This window comes from Myotis davidii, unplaced genomic scaffold, assembly GCF_000327345.1.
Source record: "Myotis davidii unplaced genomic scaffold, ASM32734v1 scaffold132, whole genome shotgun sequence".
NCBI classification, from domain to species: Eukaryota; Metazoa; Chordata; class Mammalia; order Chiroptera; family Vespertilionidae; genus Myotis; species Myotis davidii.
This window is the reverse complement of record NW_006285258.1, coordinates 2,214,642-2,234,346: the sequence shown is the minus strand read 5'-3', so window position 1 is coordinate 2,234,346 and position 19,705 is coordinate 2,214,642. Positions and strand designations below refer to the sequence as shown.

Below are 19,705 nucleotides of genomic sequence, written 5' to 3'. Positions count from 1 at the left end.
GGAATGGAGGAAGCACATCTCAGAAGGCAACAACTGTGTTACCAACGAGACACCTAGTCCGGGTCTCCCCTGAGAACATCTGCATGTAGTTTCCTCACAGGGCTCTCCATGGCCCAGGAAACCATGAGTTTCACTTTTTATAAAGGGTCCATTTCACCAGAACAAATGGTGACATTGATGAGTAGTCAATTTTTTGCTCTTCCAGTGGTTCTCAGCCTTCTGGCCCTTTAAATACAGTTCCTCATGTTGTGACCCAACCATAAAATTATTTTCGTTGCTACTTCATAACTGTAATGTTGCTACTGTTATGAATCGTCATGTCAATATCTGATATGCAGGATGGTTTTAGGCGACCCCTGTGAAAGGGTCATTCGACCGCCAAAGGGGTCGCGACCCACAGGTTGAGAACCGCTGTTCTAGACTGAAACAATAGCTTTTCCTCACCTTTTAAAATCTTACAATGTCTGGGCATCCTGTTGAAAAAACTCCATTCAAAAGATTAGAAAACTGAGATTTAGAGGCTTGATATCTTGCTCAAGATCTGCCAGGACATGAGCCCAAATCTTTAGGTACATATATTCCCTGCATTCTTCATTGTGGAACGCTGTCAGTTTAAACTACTATAAACTCAAAGACTTTGAGAGACGTTCTTTAATAAGGCCTCAAGTTTGAATATGCCCCTGTGTATTTTTTTCTACGGAAAAGAAACTAGCCCTAAATCTCCACGTGACTATAAGTGGAAAAATAAGTACTGATGAATTCTACACCATGGGAGCTTAGAGGTGTAAGCAAATTCTAGATATTATTTAATCCAAATCCATCATAAATTTTAAGTATAAGGAAAAACTCAGAATAGCCTTATTTAAAACAAAAACATGCCTTAAGATAGAAATAATGCTATTTTCATTGACACAGTATTGATACATGAAAATATTGAGACAAAAATTGTATTAGGATAAGATATCTCTGAGGCCTTGACTGGTCCTTTTTATATTAATGGTAAAATTACAGGTTCAAAATATATGTTAGGATGAAGGTGAAAAAAGTTACTTTATGAGGACTGAAAAAAGTTACTTGTATGAAAGTTTTGGCTTTCATACAAGGTTTGAATTTGTTTTGTAGATTCTTCCTTATAATTAGATTTAGGGTTTAGATTATCCCATGTGACTCTTACAAAAATAGAAGTTTTAGCCAAGCACTGACAAGCAAAATATAAACAAACATCTTTTTCCTTCAGGGACTAACCTAGCTATAGTTTTAGCTGGAAGTTCAGTAATGCATATACACATATTATGGCAAGTAAATCTAGCTTCTAATAAACTTAAAGTTAAATTTTAATGTCCTTTTATAGCTGGATAATAAATTATATAAGTGAGTCATAGATGGAGACCTTAGTTTATCAAATGTCAAAAGATAGGACTGATGGATACACTGCCAAGAAAAGGGGCATTAGAAATCTTATCTAAGTCTGCCCCCACAGGTCCTTAGCCAAATCACTTAGCTTCTAGGTTTCCTCATTGGTAAAATATGATGGTTAGGCTCGATAATTGTAACATTGTCACTAATGTGTGTACAGTACTTAAGTCTCCAAAGCTCTTCTCTGTGCATGGTTTAACTTAATGCTTTAATTCTGCGACGTAAGGATGATACTCATTAAACAGATGAAGAAACTGAGGCTCACAGAGGTAAAAATACATGACCAAAGTACTGCAGTTTGTAACTGGTGGAGCTAGGGTTCAGACACAGCTTCTGACACTGTTCTGTGTGGGTGGGGGCACACGGCGCCTACCACCTCTAAAAGTCCGATATAATAAAATCGTGTTTAGTCATTACTCAATTATAACCAGGCTTTTAAAGCACCTTAAACACTATTCAACAGGTACAACATGTTCTCTAGCCTGCAGGACTGAATGCTCTTGTGATTCCACTGTAGGAGGATCCAATTAAGTGCTAAGTTAATAGCCAACTTTATAGCCAAGCTAATAAGAAAAGCCACATTACACTGGCTCCATCTTGTCAGACCAGCCACTTTTAAGACTTCGTGCTGATTTATGTCCCCTGATATTTATTGGAACCTCTAGATTACTGGGGGGAAAAAGAGCATTCTCCCATTGCTTTGTTAACTGAGACGTGTTAAGTCACAATAGTAGCCAACTAGTTACGCCCTGGCTGGTTTGGCTCAGTGGATAGAGTGTCAACCTGTGGACTGGAGGGTCCCTGGTTTGATTGGGTCAGGGGCACATGCCTGGGTTGTGGGCTTGGTCCCCAGTAGGGGGTGTGCAGGAGGCAGCCAATCAATGATTCTCTCTCATCATTGATGTTTCTCTCCCTCTCCCTTCCTCTCTGAAATCAGTTATATATATATATATATTTTGAAGTTTGCTTGTATTATCATCTTAAAGACAAACAATGCCCTATACACTCCTTTCTTCCCAATCATAAGAGAGAGCATAGAACAGTGGGAATGTTAGGAAATCCTGCTGCCCTCCTTAACTTGCTGTATTCACTATTTCGTTTTATACTTATGAAACACCAATGTGTAGGTTGAAGTTATTCTCTGAGGTCTCCAAATAGCTATTCATTTATTTACTTAGGCTCTGATTTTCTGTCTGTTTTTAACCCATTGGGGCATTCTAAACGTTGAAGAATGAATACAACAAGAGGGCCATAGAACTTCCATGAAGATAACAGATGAAGAACAGTAAAGTGTGCTATAATCCCCCTAAAGTCTAGTGCTTGGAAGCAACAATGAAAAATAGAGCAACACGTGTTTCAAAAGCTCTAAACCATCTTAAAAAACATAACCGAGGTTCAGCAAATGTGCAATTTGAAAGGATAAGAGAAAGTTGGTAGGAATTGGCAAAGAACACCTTTGCAGAAATGCCAATAACAAAGAGGCCGAAATAAATTAATACTACTTATTTTTAAAAGACAAATAAATAATTGAACACAACTTTACCAAAATGCGTACATGGTCAAAGTAAGAGAAGAGAATGTGGCATGAGGTTAATAGTTAGGTATCATGATTTAATAAAGAATCCTTTTTATAATAATGTTTTAAAGATGATTTGAACGTGCTAGTTTCTACAAAGAAGAAACATAGTCTGAAGGCATATATACCACTTTATTAGCAGCAGTTGTCAAGGAGAGAATATTTATTTGTATGGACTTTCATCTGATCTCACACAGAAGTTTCTAAATGTTCTTGAAATAAGTGACAGTATTCTCTTTCATTCATAAGACAGTAGGTTCGGTCTGCTTTAAAAATCCCAGCTGGAGAGCTACTGATCTGCCCGTGAACTTACCGTCCCTTGAGACATTTTAAAAGTCAGTGTGTTTCAATCGTGGGCCCGTCAGAATTTGGCTTTGTGCCTTTCTCACACATTCTAATGAGTGAGGGAGAAGGAAGAGAGGAGAGAATAAGATCTAGAAGTCAGAAGACGGAGGATAAAATGTTATGGTCGTATTTTAACTTATCCAGGAACAGAGCGAGGAGCATTTAATGTTCACCATAGTGTATTTCAGAATATTCAGGGCTTCCTGGCCATTTTATATCTGGAAAGGCTCTGGACAAAGCCCAACGTGGTTTACTGGCTTTTGGGGACTCTCTGGCTCCGGGCTGGAGTTGTTTTCCTCATCTGTCCCCGCTGAGCGCACCTAAGTGGCCACCTAGTGGCTGGGTTAGGAATTAGAGCTTCCCTGTAACCAGGGGCAGTTGGGTCAATTCAGATGTGGGATGAGAGAAATTAGGTTTGCAAGCCTCTCCCGAACAGAGATGACCTTAATGACCCACTTTGCAAGTCTGTCTCTTTGTCCAGAAGCATCGCTCAGAGAGCCTTAAATTCTCACATTACCTCACAAGGGGATAAGCTGAAATTACATAAACTGGAACATATAAATGTAGTTTTAAAATTACTGCTATTGTTTTTGTTAGTTGAACCCTAGGACTAGGTCACTGAAGAGCCTCGTTAAGTGCAAGTATGTCATAAAACCAGAGATGCTAAGGTAGGCGGGCTTGAGAAACTGATTTCAAGAATGAGGAAGAGGCCCTAGCCGGTTTGGCTCAGTGGATGGAGCACCGGCCTGCGGACTGAGAGGTCCCGGGGTTTGATTTCAGTCAGGGGCACATGCCCAGGTTGCAGGCCCAATCCCCAGTGGGGGCCATGAAGGAGGCAGCCAATCAATGATTCTCTCTCATCATTGATGTTACTATCTCTCTCTCTCCCTCGTCCTTCCTCTCTGAAATCAATAAAAATATAAAAATTAAAAGGGGGTAGAGATTGGAGGTGGTGGTGGGGAGAGGCAGACAAATTACAGCTCATTATAAAGGATGCTTCAATTGCAGGGTGTTGTGGGGGAGCCCCAAAAGTCTAAATTTAGGGTCCATTATGAAGAACTGACATGTAGTCTTATTCAAATTCATAAGAGCTTTAATAGGAGAAACTTACAGACACGGGCACAGTGGTGGCTAGCTGGGAATTATCTAGACTCCTCCGAAGACAGGGTCTCTTTTTTGTAGGGGGTTAATAGTAAAACCATTTGGGGGGGGGTTAATCCTGTAGACCACCAGAAAGAACAGTGCATTTCTAAGTTAACAGGGAGCATCAGGCAGTTATCCACACTCTGTAAGTTCATTAACTCCTTCCTGGGGGCATGTTTATCTTTGGACAGAATTCCAGATTTCTAGCTAGGCGGTCAGCCAAGCCTGAGGCTACAGAGTTAAACAGTCACAGAAGGTTAAGCAGAGTGCAGCATTTCCCAGGTGCCTTTGCTGCTGGCGTCATATTGCATCTCTAAGTGAGTTCCCCTCTAAAGGGTTAGAATGGGGCCTCTCAGGAAATCACAGTTAAGTTGAATAAGCACCCACTTCCAGGCCAGCTGTACCTGGGTATGAACCCTGGCTCTGCCACTTGGACTATGCCACTCTAGGAGTCTCAGTTCCACATTTATAAAATGGGGCTAGTGCCAGCTACCTTGCTGGGTTACTTCCAGGAGTCGTGACAATGTCTACAACATGCCTAACACGGGCCTTGGCCCATAGGAGGCTCTGAATAAGTTAGAGAAGTTATTTTCAGTAGAAAATTAAATAGAAGGTGGATAACACCTCAATAAGGTGTTAGAATATGTATTCAAGCATTAGTCACTTCTGAGTCCAAGAATTTATGATTCTTTGTATGGTTCTTTGTAACTTCCCCAAGATCACACAGCTACTACGTGACAGGCCTTCTGTCCTGAGAGCAGTCTACTCTGTTGAGCTGCCTTAGGCAAGAGGATTACTAGTTGTTAATCAGCTAGTCACATCCACAGCAGGCCCTGACAAATAGGAGCCCGTTCCTTTACATTGGAGTGTTCTCTGGAAAGTTCGGAGAGGGGAAGGTCATTGAAGCGGTGGCTCTAAACACACAGGCCTGAGGATACCGTGACTCTGGGGGTGGGTGGATGGGGAAGATGAGAAATTGTTTTTAAAAAGTGAATTAAACAAAAAATTGGAAGACAAAGAGCCTGCCTCACCATTTTCCAGGGATTAAATTAATACATCATAAGGCATAAATTAAGAGATGCTATTTGGAAAACCAGTTTCTTCATTTGCAAGGAAAGCAATAGATTCAATCCACATAGACAAGAAAAACCTGGGTTAGTTGTAGCACTTTGGGTTAAGTTTTCCCAAAGCCTCTTTCTTACCCTGACTCTAGGCTTCTTTTTTAAAAATACGTTTTTCTTGATTTTAGAGAGAGAGGGAGAGGGATAGATAGATAGAAACATCGATCAGCTGGCTCCAGCATGCCCCATACTGGGAATCAAGCCCAGAATCCGGGCATGTGCCCTCACTAGGAATCAAACTGGTGACCTTCTGGTGCATGAGTCAATGCACAATCCACTGAGCCACACCGGCCGGGTGACTCTAGACTTTTTAACCTTTACATTTCCAAAGAAAAGACTTGTTGCAGTGGGGCCTCTCAGTTTTACTCTAGGCTCCTTTCCTGACCCCTGTTGAATATTTCTTTCCTGAGGAAACAACACACTTAGAAACAGTGTCTCCTTGTTTTAGGCCTTGTGCACTGTAGCCGACTCACTTTTTGAACTTGCTTATTCTCTACAGCTGCTCGAATGCTATATCTTGGCCCATACAACTTTCATATTGGATGAAAAATAAATGGTATGAATTTAGCTTGCTATAGCTTTGGCCTTAATTAAAGGACAGAAATACCAGCAGCTTCCTTCTGCAAGCAGCAACTTATTTTAGCATTTTCCCCTGTTCAGACTAAAGCCTTTGGTAAAAGCCAACATTACAGCCCAAGCCCACACAAAAACCTCAGATTTTAGTCATATGTCTCGCAAGGATGTTACATCATTTCTTAGTTTACTAAACACAGACATTTCCTGAAACACAGAGACCCACTGCAGAAGTTTGCCTAAACCATTTGGGATGATCTGAAACTAGATCTCCTTACTTAATTATTCCATTAGCACGGTGGTTCTCAACCTTCCTAATGCCGCGACCCTTTAATACAGTTCCTCATGTTGTGGTGACCCCCAACCATAAAATTATTTTTGTTGCTACTTCATAACTATAAATTTGCTACTGTTATGCATCATAATGTAAATATCTGATATGCAGGATGTATTTTTATTGTTACAAATTGAACATAATTAAAGCATAGTGATTAATCACAAAAACAATATGTAATTATATATGTGTTTTCCGATGGTCTTAGGCGACCCCTGTGAAGGGGTCATTCGACCCCCAAAGGGTCGCGACCCACAGGTTGAGAACCGCTGCATTAGCGGCTATTTCTCCTCCTTTGACAGCGGGCCTGTTTTTTCCACAGGCAGAAAACGAAGCAGTTGTCTTATTTTTGTGATCCCAAGAAGCCCCTAAAAGATGATGTTAGGTCCTGTGGAAACAATGGCACGCTCAAAATGAGAAATTTGAGGAGACTATGACAAAAGGACTATTTACAAAGATAAACAGGGTTTTTGGGGGGTTGGGGTGGGAATAACAAGGGATTGGACAGTATCCCAGAGTGAGTAACTGCAAGCAAAGGAAAGGGAGCGGTGGTGTCACCAGTGGTTTCAAACTTCACAGGCATCAGAACCTGGGCCTCACCCTGGGCCTCCTGCTTCAGTGGGTTTGGGTAGGACTGGGCATTTGTATTTCTCACAAAGTCCCTGGTGATGATGAGGGAAAGCAGAGTTTGCACCCCAAAATATGCTTCTTCGGATATTGATTATTTAAAGCTGGTTAATTTTAGGAAACAAAAGACTCAGAAAGGACCTTGACCCTCTCCCTTGCCTGCCTACAGGAATTCAGAGATCCTGTTTCAGGGAACTGTTATCATAGATAAAGTACAGTTTGATAGGAACTGAGTGTGATAGACAGGGAGGGACCTCGCAGGGTTGATCAAAGTCCTCTCTGCGTCAGATGTTAAAGATGATGGCCCAGCAAACATTTGTTTACCAAACTCATGTGAACTGCCTTCCTGCCCTTTGAAGTCCCAAACTACAACACCCCACCCCCCCTTCTTAGCTCAAGGTGGCAATTTAAGCCTCAACTGCCCGATTTGTCCTCTGCCCCCATAGTCTTGTAGAACCCCTGTATGTACATACATAATAAACTTGGTTATTTTCTCTTGTTAATCTGTCTCATCTCAATTTGATTATTAGGTCAGCCAGAAGAACTTAGAAGGGTAGAAGGAAAATTATTTTCCCTCCTTCACAAGGGCTGTGCTGCTGGGCTTGGAGAAAACTGTATGGAGAAGGCAGTGTGACTTGAGCTGTACCCTCCATAGAGAGGTGCAGCCAACCTGAGGAGACCCAGCAAGGAGGATGCTGGCGGAATTGAACCCAATCAGAAGAATAGCTGCCCCTCCATTCCCCTCTGTTGCTACTCAGCCATTAAATTCAACCAGCAGCCGAAATCAAGATGGCGGCATAGGGAAACACCAGAGTTTGCTGCCTCGAACAACCACTGTGATTCTCACAGTAACCCTACTGGGGAGGTGAAAATGATATTTATGCTCATCTATACTAATAAAACAGTAATATGCAAATGGTCGGAACACCCTCACACATAATGACTGATCAGTTGGAGGCTGCAAGTGCAGCAGGCGCGGGTGGGCAGGGACTTGCAGTGTTGGGGATGCGGGCGGGGCCACGGCGGAGGCCTCCTCTGGCTCTGGCCTACCTCTTTGGGGCGATGGATTACGGGGGCTCCCACATTGTGACAGGGCACAGGCCAGGCTGGGGACCCCCGCTCCCCGAGTGCATGAATTTTGTGCACCGGGCCACTAGTTTACAAATAAGGAATGAGGCTCAAAAAATGCTGCACTTTGGATGATCTGGAACTTGAACTCAAATTTCCTGGTTCTCAATTTGGAGCTCTCACCAAGTCTGACTTCACACTTGGGATATGAGGGAGTCTGGTGGTGACGCTGGTCTCTCCACTCCAGGCTCCTGCAAAGCTGTCTCTTCATCCCTCGTGTGCAAGCCCCTCAAGCTGCATTGTCTTCTAGAAGAGGTGCCTCCCTTCCTAACCAAGAAGCTCAAGGGCATTTGGTGAATTTCATCTCCTGCTAGATTCATTTCTTTGAGTTATTCTCTGGTTTTCAAACTTTTCAGTGGCAGGGCTACTTAAAGTCTTGATTTGGGGGCTGTGAAAAGTCCAATGAACCACAGCTCTTACCCCTCCATGTTTAAAACCTTTTGAGAAACAGACACACAAATCAGACACATGGAAATAAAAATGTCATCTTTGATGGGGTGAGGCCAAAGTGGAGGAGAAACCAGACTTTCTAAAACTCACCCCCCACCCCCGACCTTCTGGGGAAGCTGGGGAATGCACCTGTCTGGGGGGCAGGCTAGTCCCAGGAAAAGGTGCAGACGGGACTGCACATGCTCAGTTCCTTTCCCAGTGCCTCTCTAGATGGGTCACTCTTTCTTTGGGGAAAACTGAGAGGGGAGTAACAGGAAGGTAAATGCTCTTCACAATTTTAAAGTGGAAGTTTCTATTTTATGGAGCGAGGAGAGGGAGATAATGGCGTCCCCTAGCAATTCTGCCCCTTGAAGAACATCTTGCACTTAGCAGTATGTAAGAACAATCAAGGTGACTGATTCTGTCAGATGATCTAGGTACCAATATGTAATACCCTTTGTAATACGTTAAGCAATAAAACAATAAAAAAAACCCAAAGACATATTTTTGATATTTATTTTATATATTTAAATGTCATTTAACAAAGAAAAATCAACCAAAAAAATGAGTTCGTGTGTCACCTCTGACACACGTGTCATAGGTTCGCCGTCACTGTCCTAGACACTGTATTTTTAAAGACTTGGCTCTCATTAGTACATTAGTATAGCTTTGGGCCTCAACAGTACTATCACCTGGGGAACGCTACTTTTGCTTCCTTTAACGTGATTCATTTCTGGGTCTCTTGATCACTTTCTACAGTGCTTTGGGATCAGGGCCTATTTGAATATTGAGAGTTCCCATGGTTGCCTGCTGAGAAGATTCTTGCTTATCAAATCTACAACCTATCTCTTTTTCTTGTCCAGGATTAGGTAGACTATTGGGAAAAGTCCTCACAAAGACTTCTTGGGAACTGCATTTTGAAAACTGCATGTCTGTGGGAAAATACTCTCCAAGTACACAGGGGGCTCTGTTTTTGCCTCCACTTATTTCTTAGGCTCCTTGGGGAAAAGAAACTATTACAGGTCAGATCTTTTCACAAGGAAGCACCACTGGACTGTACAAATACGTGGTATGGATTAGAATTTTGTTTCATTGACTACAGCTTGAATTAGGTTAGACATACCCTGGCTCTGGAGGACTCCTCGTTAAAGATGTTCATGGCGAAGGTATTTGTTGTAGAGGAGTTTAACCTGCTAAACATAGCTCTCTCCCAGCTGATGTTTTTACCAGGCTGATTCAGAGTGGGGAGCAGGAGTGGGAAAACATTGTGTACACAGTCTGCTGGCCAGCAATCAGGGCAGAGGAAGGAAAACACAGGCGAAGGTCTGTGTGAAATGTGCATCTGAGTCACAGAGGGAGAGGAAGAAAATAGCATGTGTCATCCTGAAAAAGCTACTGTCAGGGCAGTTTCTTTTGGCTGTACCTGCTGCTTCTCCCGGGGAGAGTCACAAGGCCTCACTTGGCTCTTCCCGCCGCCTTCTCAGACTCAGAAGGAAGCCACCTTCAGACAAATTCCTTCTTCTGCCCAAGAAAGAAAATAAGAGGAAATTGAACGTCCTGGTCTCTGAAGAACCTGGGTTGGTTTTTGAATGAACCCAGGAGAGTGCCCTGCCTTCAGAGGCTGGGAATACCTATGGGCACAACTGGGACTTGCTCCTCTGGCGCCCCCAGGGGCATGAGGGTGGAACTGTGTTCTTTAATGTTGCCTAAATCCCCACCATTTCAGTCCCTGCAACTCTATCCAGTAAGTCTCCCTTTCTAATCCTTGCCTTTCAGCCTGGATAGTTTCCTCACCAACTTCTGGCCATTCCCAAGGCTGATCTCTTGAAAGTTTTTTCTCTGGTTGTCCCAGCGGTTCTCAACCTGTGGGTCGCGACCCCTTTGGTGGTCAAACGACCCTTTCACAGGGGTCGCCTAAGACCATCCTGCATATCAGATATTTACATTACGATTCATAACAGTAGCAACATTACAGTGCTGAAGTAGCAACGAAAATAATTTTATGGTTGGGTCACAACATGAAGAACTGTATTTAAAGGGCCAGAAGGTTGAGAACCACTGCTAGACCCTCCTCAGTATTACTATTTCTAAAAAAATTCTTTCTCTTTCCATGTCTGCATGCATCTCTGGTCACTAAGTCCCAGAAAGAGCCTGGAGCAAGCTGCCAATCATAATGGACAAGTATTTCTGAAATTCATTAAAATTTTTTTATCATTTTATTGAAATGTAATTTATATACCATTAATTTCACCCATTGTAAGTGTATAGTTAATTATTTTTAATAAATTTATAGTGCTGTGCAACCATTGCCAACAATCTAGATTTAGAACATTCCCCAAACCTCATAAAGTTCCCTCATGAGTATCTGCAATCAATCCTCAATTTCACCTCAGTTTCAGGCAATTACTGACCTGATTCTTTGGTCAGTTTTTGCAATTGGCTTCTTTCACTTAATATAATGTGTTTGAGTTTCATTCGTGTTGTAGCATGTATCAATGCTTTATTGGTTTTATGGCTGAAAGATAGTCAGTTGTATGGGTATACCACATTTTGTTTATTCATTCATCTGTTGATGGATATTTGGGGTGTTTTCGGCTTTTGGCTATTATGAATGGTACTGTTTTGAACATTTATGTACAAGTCTTTGTGTGGACATACATTTTAATTTCTCTTGGGTAGATACCTAGTAGTGGAATTTCTGGGTCATATGGGAAGTTTGTTTAAAAAACTTCCAAGATTCTTTCACAGTGTGGCTGTTCATTTTGCATTTTTGCCAGCAATATATGAAGATTTCCCCATATCCTCTCCACAACACTTGGTATCATCTGTCATTTTTATTATAGCCCTAGTGGGTAATAAGATGTAATGCTAGGGATCAGCCAAAGGACTTGTATGCATGCCTTTAAGCCTAACCAACGGACACAGACACCAGCGGGGTGAGGGCGTGACTGGGAGGGTGGGAGGGACATTGGGAGGGATAAGGATACAAATGTAATACTTTAATAAAGAAAAAATTATTAAAAAAAGATGTAATGCTATCTTATTGTGGTTTTAATTTTCATTTCCCTAATGACTAATGATCTTGAGAATCTTTTCAAGTGCTGTTTAGCCATTCATACAGTCCCTCTGGTGAAATCTACATTCAAATGTTTCACTCAGTTTTTAATTGGATTGTTAAACTTATTAGTGGTTCTTGGTATATTTTGGATACAAGTCGTTTATCAGATATATAATTTGTAAATATTTTCTCTTAGTCTCTGTCTTGTCTTTGCAACTTATTACGAGTATCTTTTGAAGCACAAACGTTTTCATTTTGATGAAGTCCAATTTATTACTTTTTGTGTGTGTGTGAACTGTGCTTTTGATGTCATATTTAAGAACTCTGCCTAGTCCAAGGTCATAAAGATTTTAGCCTATGTTTTCTCCTAGAACTTTTTTTACTTTTACATTTAGGTGTAAGATCCATTTTGAGTTAATTTTGTATATGGTGTGAGTTAACTTTTTTTGCACATGAATTTCAAATTGTCCTAGCATCATTTGTTGAAAATAATGTCTTTTTCTCCAAACTGTTAGCTAGTTCCTTGAAAATCAATTGACCATAAATGTAAGAATTATTTCTGATTCTTACTGTTACATTAATTCATATGCCTATCTTTATACCAATACCACACTGTCTTGATTACTATAGGTTTATAGTAAATTTTGAAATTGGCAATTTTAAGCCATCCAGCTTTGTTCTTCTTTTTCAAAATTGTTTTGGATATTCTACATAAAATTTAGAATCAGGTTGTCTGCTTGTGCCAAAAAGGCTGCTACAGCTTTGCTTAGAATTTATAGGTCAATCTGAGGGAGATCTGCAATCACAATATTGGTTCTTGCCAATCCATGAATATGGAATATCTATCCAGTCACGTAAGTCTATCTACCGGTAGAAGCAAAAATTGATAAAATTGAAGGGAGAAATACAGGCTACAATAATAGTTGGAATCTTCAATATCCATTTTCAATAACAGTTAGAAAACCGGACAGAAATATAATAAAATGGAGGCCTTGAACAATGCTGTACATTACTAGATCTAATAGACATATACAGAACACTCAAGTAGAATATACATTCTTCTCAAGTGCAGATGGAATAGTCTCTAGGATAGAGTATATGTTTGGCCATAACAAAAATCTTTTAAAATATATTTTTATTTATTTCAGAGAGGAGGGGAGAGAAAAAGAGAGGTAGAAATATTAATGATGAAAGAGAATCATTGATCAACTGCCTCCTACATGCCCCCTATTGGTAATCGAGCCTGCAACCCAGGCATGTGCTCTTGACTGGAATCAAATCCAGGACCCTGCAGTCCGCAGGTTGATGCTCTATACACTGAGTCAAGCCAGGTAGGGCCCACAATACAAATCTTAAAGCATTTTAAAAGTTTGAAATCATATGTGCATGCAAAGTATTTTTTTTCTCACCACAATGAAATGGAACTAGAAATCAATAGCAGAAGGAAAACTGAAAATATGTGGAAATTAACATACTCTTAAATGATCAGTAGGTCAAAGGAGAAATCACAAGGGAGATTAGAAAATACCGTGAGGTGAACAAAAATGAAAACACAACATACCAACACTTATGGGGTGCAGAAAAATCGTGCTAAGAGGGACATTTATAAGTACAAACATATACATTAAAATGAAAAAGGAGCCCAGTTGGTGTGGCTCAGTTGGTTGAGTATAATTCCATGCACCAAGAGTCGCTGTTTTGATTCCCAGTCAGGGCGCATGCCCAGGATTTCAGGCTTGACCTCCAGTAGGGGGCATGTAGGAGGCAGCCCAATCCATGTTTCTTTCTCTCCCTCTTTCTTCCTCTTTTTAAAAATTAATAACAACATACTTAAGCCCTACCTGGTTTGGCTAGTGGATAGAGCGTCGGCCTGAGGATTGAAGGGTCTTGGGTTTGATTTCACTCAGGGGCACATGCCTGGGTTGGAGGCCCGATCCCCAGTAGCGGGTGTGCAGGAGGCAGCCGATCAATGATTCTCTCTCATCATTGATTTTTTCATAGCTCTCTCTCTCTCTCTCTTCTCTCTGAAATAAAAAAATATATATATTTTAAAAAACACAACAAAAAAACCCATACTTAAATAAAAGAAAAAGGTTTTCAAGTCAGTAACTTAATTGTACATGTTAAAAAAAGAATATTAAAACAAAACCCAAAGCTAACAAAAGGAAGGAAATAATAAAGACTTGACCAGAGATAAATACAACAGAAAATAGTGAAACAATAAAGAAGTCAAAATATCAATAAAAAGATAAACAAAATGGACAAACCAAATTGACTTAAAAAAAAAAAAAAAAGAAGACCCAAAAAAGTCAAATCAGAAATTAACAAGGGGACATTATAAATGATGCCACAGAAATATAAAGGATTATAAGAGTATACTATGAATAATTGTACCCCAACGAAATGGATAACCCAGATGAAACTGATAAACTCCTAGTAACACATACCTACTAAGACTGAATCATGAAGAAACAGAAAATCTGAACAGACTCATAATTATTAAGAAGATTGAATTAGTAATCAAAACATCCCAATGAACTAGGCTGGGTTGGCTCAGTGGTTCATCATCAACCCATGCACCAAGGCACATGCCCAGGTTGTGGGCTCTTTCCCCAATATGGGGCATGAGGAGGCAGCCAGTTGATGTTTCTCTCCCATCAATGTTTCTCTCTCTCTCTCCCTCTCCCTTCCTCTCTTTCTAAAATTGAAATATAATTAAACAAACAAACAAGCAAAATGTCCCAACAAAGATGAGGGTCACGGTTGAATCTATCAACATTTAAAGAATGAACACCAATCCTCTTCAAACTCTTCCAAAAAGGAGAAAAAAAAGGGGTCACTTTTCCAAACTCAAATAAATCAAGAACCTAGCATTACCTTGATACCACAAAGTCAGACAAAGACACTACAAGAAAAGAAGACCACAGATCAATATCTCTTGTGAACATTGATGCAAAAAATCTTCACCAAAATACCAGCAAACAGAATTCAAAGAATGTTAAAAGAATGATACACAATAACCAACTGGGCTTTTTATTTCTGGAATATAAGGGTGATTTAACATATAAAAATCCATCAGTGCATTATGCCACATTGATAGGATGAAGAAAATACAGGTAGCTCATACAGATTTAGTGTAATTATAAATATGGGTTCATGTCTGCCATTTTCTATTTGTTCTCTATATGCCACGTGTTTTTGTTCCTTTTTTATTGTCTTTTGTTATATTTAATAAATGTTTTTTGTATCCCATTTTAATGACTGTGTTTATTTTTTCCTACATTTTTGGGTTATTTTTAAGTGGTTGTTCTAGGAATTACAATATGCATCTTAATTTATCACAATCTATTTCAGATTAATAATAACTGGAATAATAATAATATTTCAGTAAAATACTATAGAAGTTTTGCTCCAATATAGTTCCTTACTGTTCTTTCTTTTGTGTAAATATTATCATACATATTACATCTGTAATACTATTGTTGATTTACTTTTATGATTTACTTTACAAAATCTTTCTTTTTAAAAAAAATATATTTTATTGATTTTTTACAGAGAGGAAGGGAGAGAGATAGTTAGAAACATCGATGAGAGAGAAACATCGATCAGCTGCCTCCTGCACACTCCCTACTGGAGATGTGCCCACAACCAAGGTACATGCCCTTGACCAGAATTGAACCCCGGACCTTTCAGTCTGCAGGCTGACGCTCTATCCACTGAGCCAAACCAGTTACAGCAAAATCTTTCATTTTTTAAAAGTTCTTAAAAGAAAAGAGAAAATATATATTTATAATCTATTTATCCATATATTTACCATTTTTCTGTGCTCTTCATTTCTTTGTATAGTTTGAGTTGCTATCTGGTGTCATTTCCTATTATCCTGAAGAAATTTATTGAGTAGTTCTTCTAAGGCAAGTGTGCTAGCAACAATTCTTTGATTATGTTGAAATGTTTTTATTATACTTTCTTTTTTTTTTAAACAGGAGAAAAGCATACACATTATTTAAGTTTTATGTGAGATGAGAGCCTTCAAAAAGAAAGACCTTCACTTTCATTTTTAAAGGTCAGTTTTACTGGATATAGAATTCTTTATGTTTCTTGATTGATTTTTAGAGGGAGGAAGGAAGAAAAAGTGAGAGAAAGAGATTGATTGATTGATTTGTTGTTCCACTTATTTGTGTAGGCATTCATTGGTGGTTTCTTGAATGTGCCCTGACTGGAGATTGAACCTGCATCCTAGGTGTAATCAGGATGATGCTGTAACCAACTGAGCTACCCAGGCATGGCTTTGGATATATACTTGAATTTTCAGCTCTTTGAATATATTACCTCACTGTCTTCTAGTCATTGCTTCTGATGAGAAGTCAGCCATAATCGAATTGGTTTTCCCTTGTACATGATAGATTATTTTTCTCTTGCTGTTTTGAATATTTTTCTGTTTTTTAAAAATCAGATGTGAGAAGTTTTTAGCCATCAATTCTTTTTTAAAAAAATATATTTATATTGATTTCAGAGAGGAAGGGAGGAGAGAGAGATAGAAACATCAATGATGAGAGAGAATCACTGATAGGTTGCCTCTTGCATGCCCCCACTGGGGATGTAGCCCACAACCCAATCTGGGCATATGCCCTGACTGGGAATCCAATCATGACCTCTCTGGTTCACAGGTCAACGCTCAACCACTGAGCAATGGTTTAAGTATTCTTATTCCCTCATCCTCCCTCATTCTCTCTAAAGATAAATAAAAACATATTTTAAAAAGAAAATAATACAATAATTCACAAATAATGATACAAGAATAAACTCTGTTTTGTGTACTCACAACTGTAAACTTACCTTTGCCCCACCCTGTGTTTGTTCCACAGTCTAAACAGCTCATTGATCCCAGCTTTTACCAAATGGTATTTTTAAGTTGTTAATAGATATTTATTATAAGAGGTAATCTGTGGCAAAATTCACTGGAAAATGCTACACACTGTATTCTGCTGACAGCCTTGCTCTTGGAGATATGAAATGGGTCTTGTCATATACATGACATTTTGGATTCAGACTATTTTGACCTGAGAATAAATAATACGTTCAAATTTCTAAGATAGGAAGCTCTCTTTGAATGTTTGGCTCAAAAAAGAAGCTGATAATAATGGGTGACTAATTAGAGTGTTTTTATAATAATCCAGGACAGAGATGAAGTAACGAAAGCAAGATGGTGGCAGAGAAAATGGAGCAATGGGGGTGTATTAAGCATGTTATTAGAGGTAAAAAGAGGCAATTTAGCTATAAATGGGAAATCAGAATTATTGGTCAAAGCTGACAAGGGTTTTGCAGGGAAAGTAGTGCCAAATGTTAAACCCATCGGGCAAAAGGATGAAGAAACCTAGAGTTGAGATGTCTAGGGGGTTGGGAATAGAATGGGTGACTTGGAGCCTACTGAAGAGTCTGGCCAAGGACAGAGGGTGAGAACTGAAAGGATATGTGTGTGTCCTGGAACTCTCCTTCCAGATGGTTCCCAGGCAAATTCCCAGGATGGCATGGCAGCCTGGAGTAAGTGCGCATGAACAACTGCTGTCAGTCTTAACAGGTCCATTGACTGAGGGCAGACATTTTCAGAAAGCTGTTACATGAAGGAAAACTTCCCTAGAGATATATCCCGGAAAAAGGGGGCTGAATTCTCTGTGGACATGGGGGTGGAACCTAAGACTTTCAAAGAGAAAGCTAATGTTTATGTATAAAATATTTCTGATGAAATAGATTATACCGGTTGCTTTTAGGGAGAGCAAGTGCGTGGCTGGGGAATGGGAGGGGAAAAAGACTTTTCTCAGTATAACTTTTTTTACATTTTATATTTTTAATAAAGTGAATTTAACATCTATTCAAAATAAGATTTTTATTTTCTTATTTTTTTGTTAATCCTCACTCGAGGCTATTTTTCATTGATTTTAGAGAGAGTGGAAGAGAGAGGGAAAGAAAGAGAGAAATATTGACGTGAGAGAAACACCTGAATTAGTTGCCTCCTGCATGTGCCCTAATCAGGGCCCAGGCTGCGGAGGAGCCTGAAACCGAGGTTCGTGCCCTTAACTGGCCTTTGGTCCGCAGGATGACACTCTATCCATTTAGCCGAACTGGCTAGGGCAAAGATTTTTATTTTTACTTTAAATATATTTTTATTGATTTCAGAGAGGAAGGAAAAGGGAGAGAAAGAGAGAAACATCAGTGATGAGAGAGAATCATTGATCAGCTGCCTCCTGTAGGCCCTCTACTGGGGATTGAGCCAGCAACCGGGGTATGTGCCCTGACAGGGAATTGAACAGTGAACTCCTGGTTCATATGTTGCTGCTCAACCACTGAGCAACACTGGCTGGCCAAAGTAAAAGATTTTTAAAAGGAAAGTTAGGAAATACACTGAAGAGAAAGAATTTTTTTATTGTCTTTTCACACGTCTGCATGTATTTCTAAGTGAGACAACCCTGCTTGGAAAGTTTGTGGTGGGGCTGCTGATATTCTTATAGGGAATACGCTAGTTTGTGTCCCGCCCACCCTCCCGCCCAATGTCCTAGGACCACTGCGTCTTCTCTTCTTAAGGAACATGCAGCTCATTCACGTACTGAGTCACTTCTCTACCCTATTTTTAGCTCAGTGAAGCTGCCCTCCTCCCTGACTGGAAGAGACAGAGGACGTCCAGTTCTACAGGGTTTAATTTACTAGGTGCAATCCCCGTGATAGTATGGCTTTCTGAGTGAAATTACCTGGGACAGAAGGAAAGATGGGAAAAGAAGGAAGAAGAGTCCATATTTACGGGAAAATGGACAGTCCGAAATTATAAGCTTAAAAGAGAACATCCATCCCCCCTTCATTTCAGGGCAGGGCTTGGAGCCAGAGTCTCAGAACAGGAAGCCACAGGCAACCACTTAGTTCTCTGTCACTAGCATGAAAGTATGGGGAAAGGAAGTCGGGTAGGGTGTTGACAAAAGCTCCAGGCTCAAAGTCTACTCCTAAGGTTGTGCGACTTTGGTCAAGTGACTTCCAAAGCCTGAGTACAATATCTTTTCTTTTTTTTTTTCCAAATTAGGTAATTAGATTGGTTGATAACCTCCAAATTTTCTTCCAATTTCCATATCCCCTCTTTCTAAATATCAGGAAGTCCTGCTATATAATTTTATAGCGTTTCCTACCAAGAATTTCACTCTGGGCTTTTGACATTTGTTTCTTGTAAATTGACTGTACCTCTACAACACCCCACAGCTAATCAGGAGGGAATATGCAAATTGGCGGGACAAAGATGGCAGCAGCCATGGAGCCAGCCAGAGTGGGAGGGAGGCTTGGGTTGCTCCCAGTGACGGAGGAAGCCAAGCTTCCCACCTGCCTGGTCTGGCCGCCGAAGGAGGGGCCTGTGGGCGGCAGCCATGGAGCTGGCCTGAGCATGTGGGAGGCTTGGGTCACCTGGGCCGGCCGCCAAGGTAGGGGCCTGCAAATGGCCCTCAGCCCCTCCCCCAGGCTGGCCATGCCACCATCAGGGTGAAGGTCCCCACTTGGGGGCATGGCCAGCCTGCAAACAGCCATTAGCCCCTCACCCAGGCTGGCCAGGCACCCCAGCAGGGACCTCCACCCCATGGGGGTGTGGCTGGCCTGAAAACGGCCCCAGCCCCTCACCGAGGCCAGCACCATCCCCAGTGTGGATCCCCACCCCAATGGGGGCATGGCCGGCCTGCAAACCGCCACAGGCCCCTTCCCACCCCCTAAGGGAACCCCCACCCTGATCCTGGGACACCCTTCATCCCAGAGCGGGTGGTGATGGGGGTGGGTAGGGAGAGTCACACTGGTACACTAATATATTAGGGAGCAAGGAATTTATGCCAGTGGGCACAGCTAACTTGCTTAATGCAGAGCAACTGTGGACATGCTCTAGTTACTCCATGCCTAAAAAAATGTAGCAGCTTTACAAGTCCAAAATCAAGATT

At 40.8% G+C, this 19,705-nt stretch overlaps 1 long non-coding RNA gene across 1 annotated transcript in view; it reads right to left on the bottom strand.

Moving 5' to 3' along the window:
- Positions 1 to 9,396: 9,396 nt before the first annotated feature.
- Positions 9,397 to 19,705, bottom strand: part of LOC107181862 — a 20,275-nt gene continuing 9,966 nt past the window's right edge. The window contains exons 2-4 of the long non-coding RNA XR_001512577.1: positions 9,790 to 9,794; positions 9,593 to 9,602; positions 9,397 to 9,407 (exon numbers count right to left, since the gene is read on the bottom strand). This is a non-coding gene — a long non-coding RNA (uncharacterized LOC107181862). The remainder of the gene's footprint in view (positions 9,408 to 9,592; positions 9,603 to 9,789; positions 9,795 to 19,705) is intronic.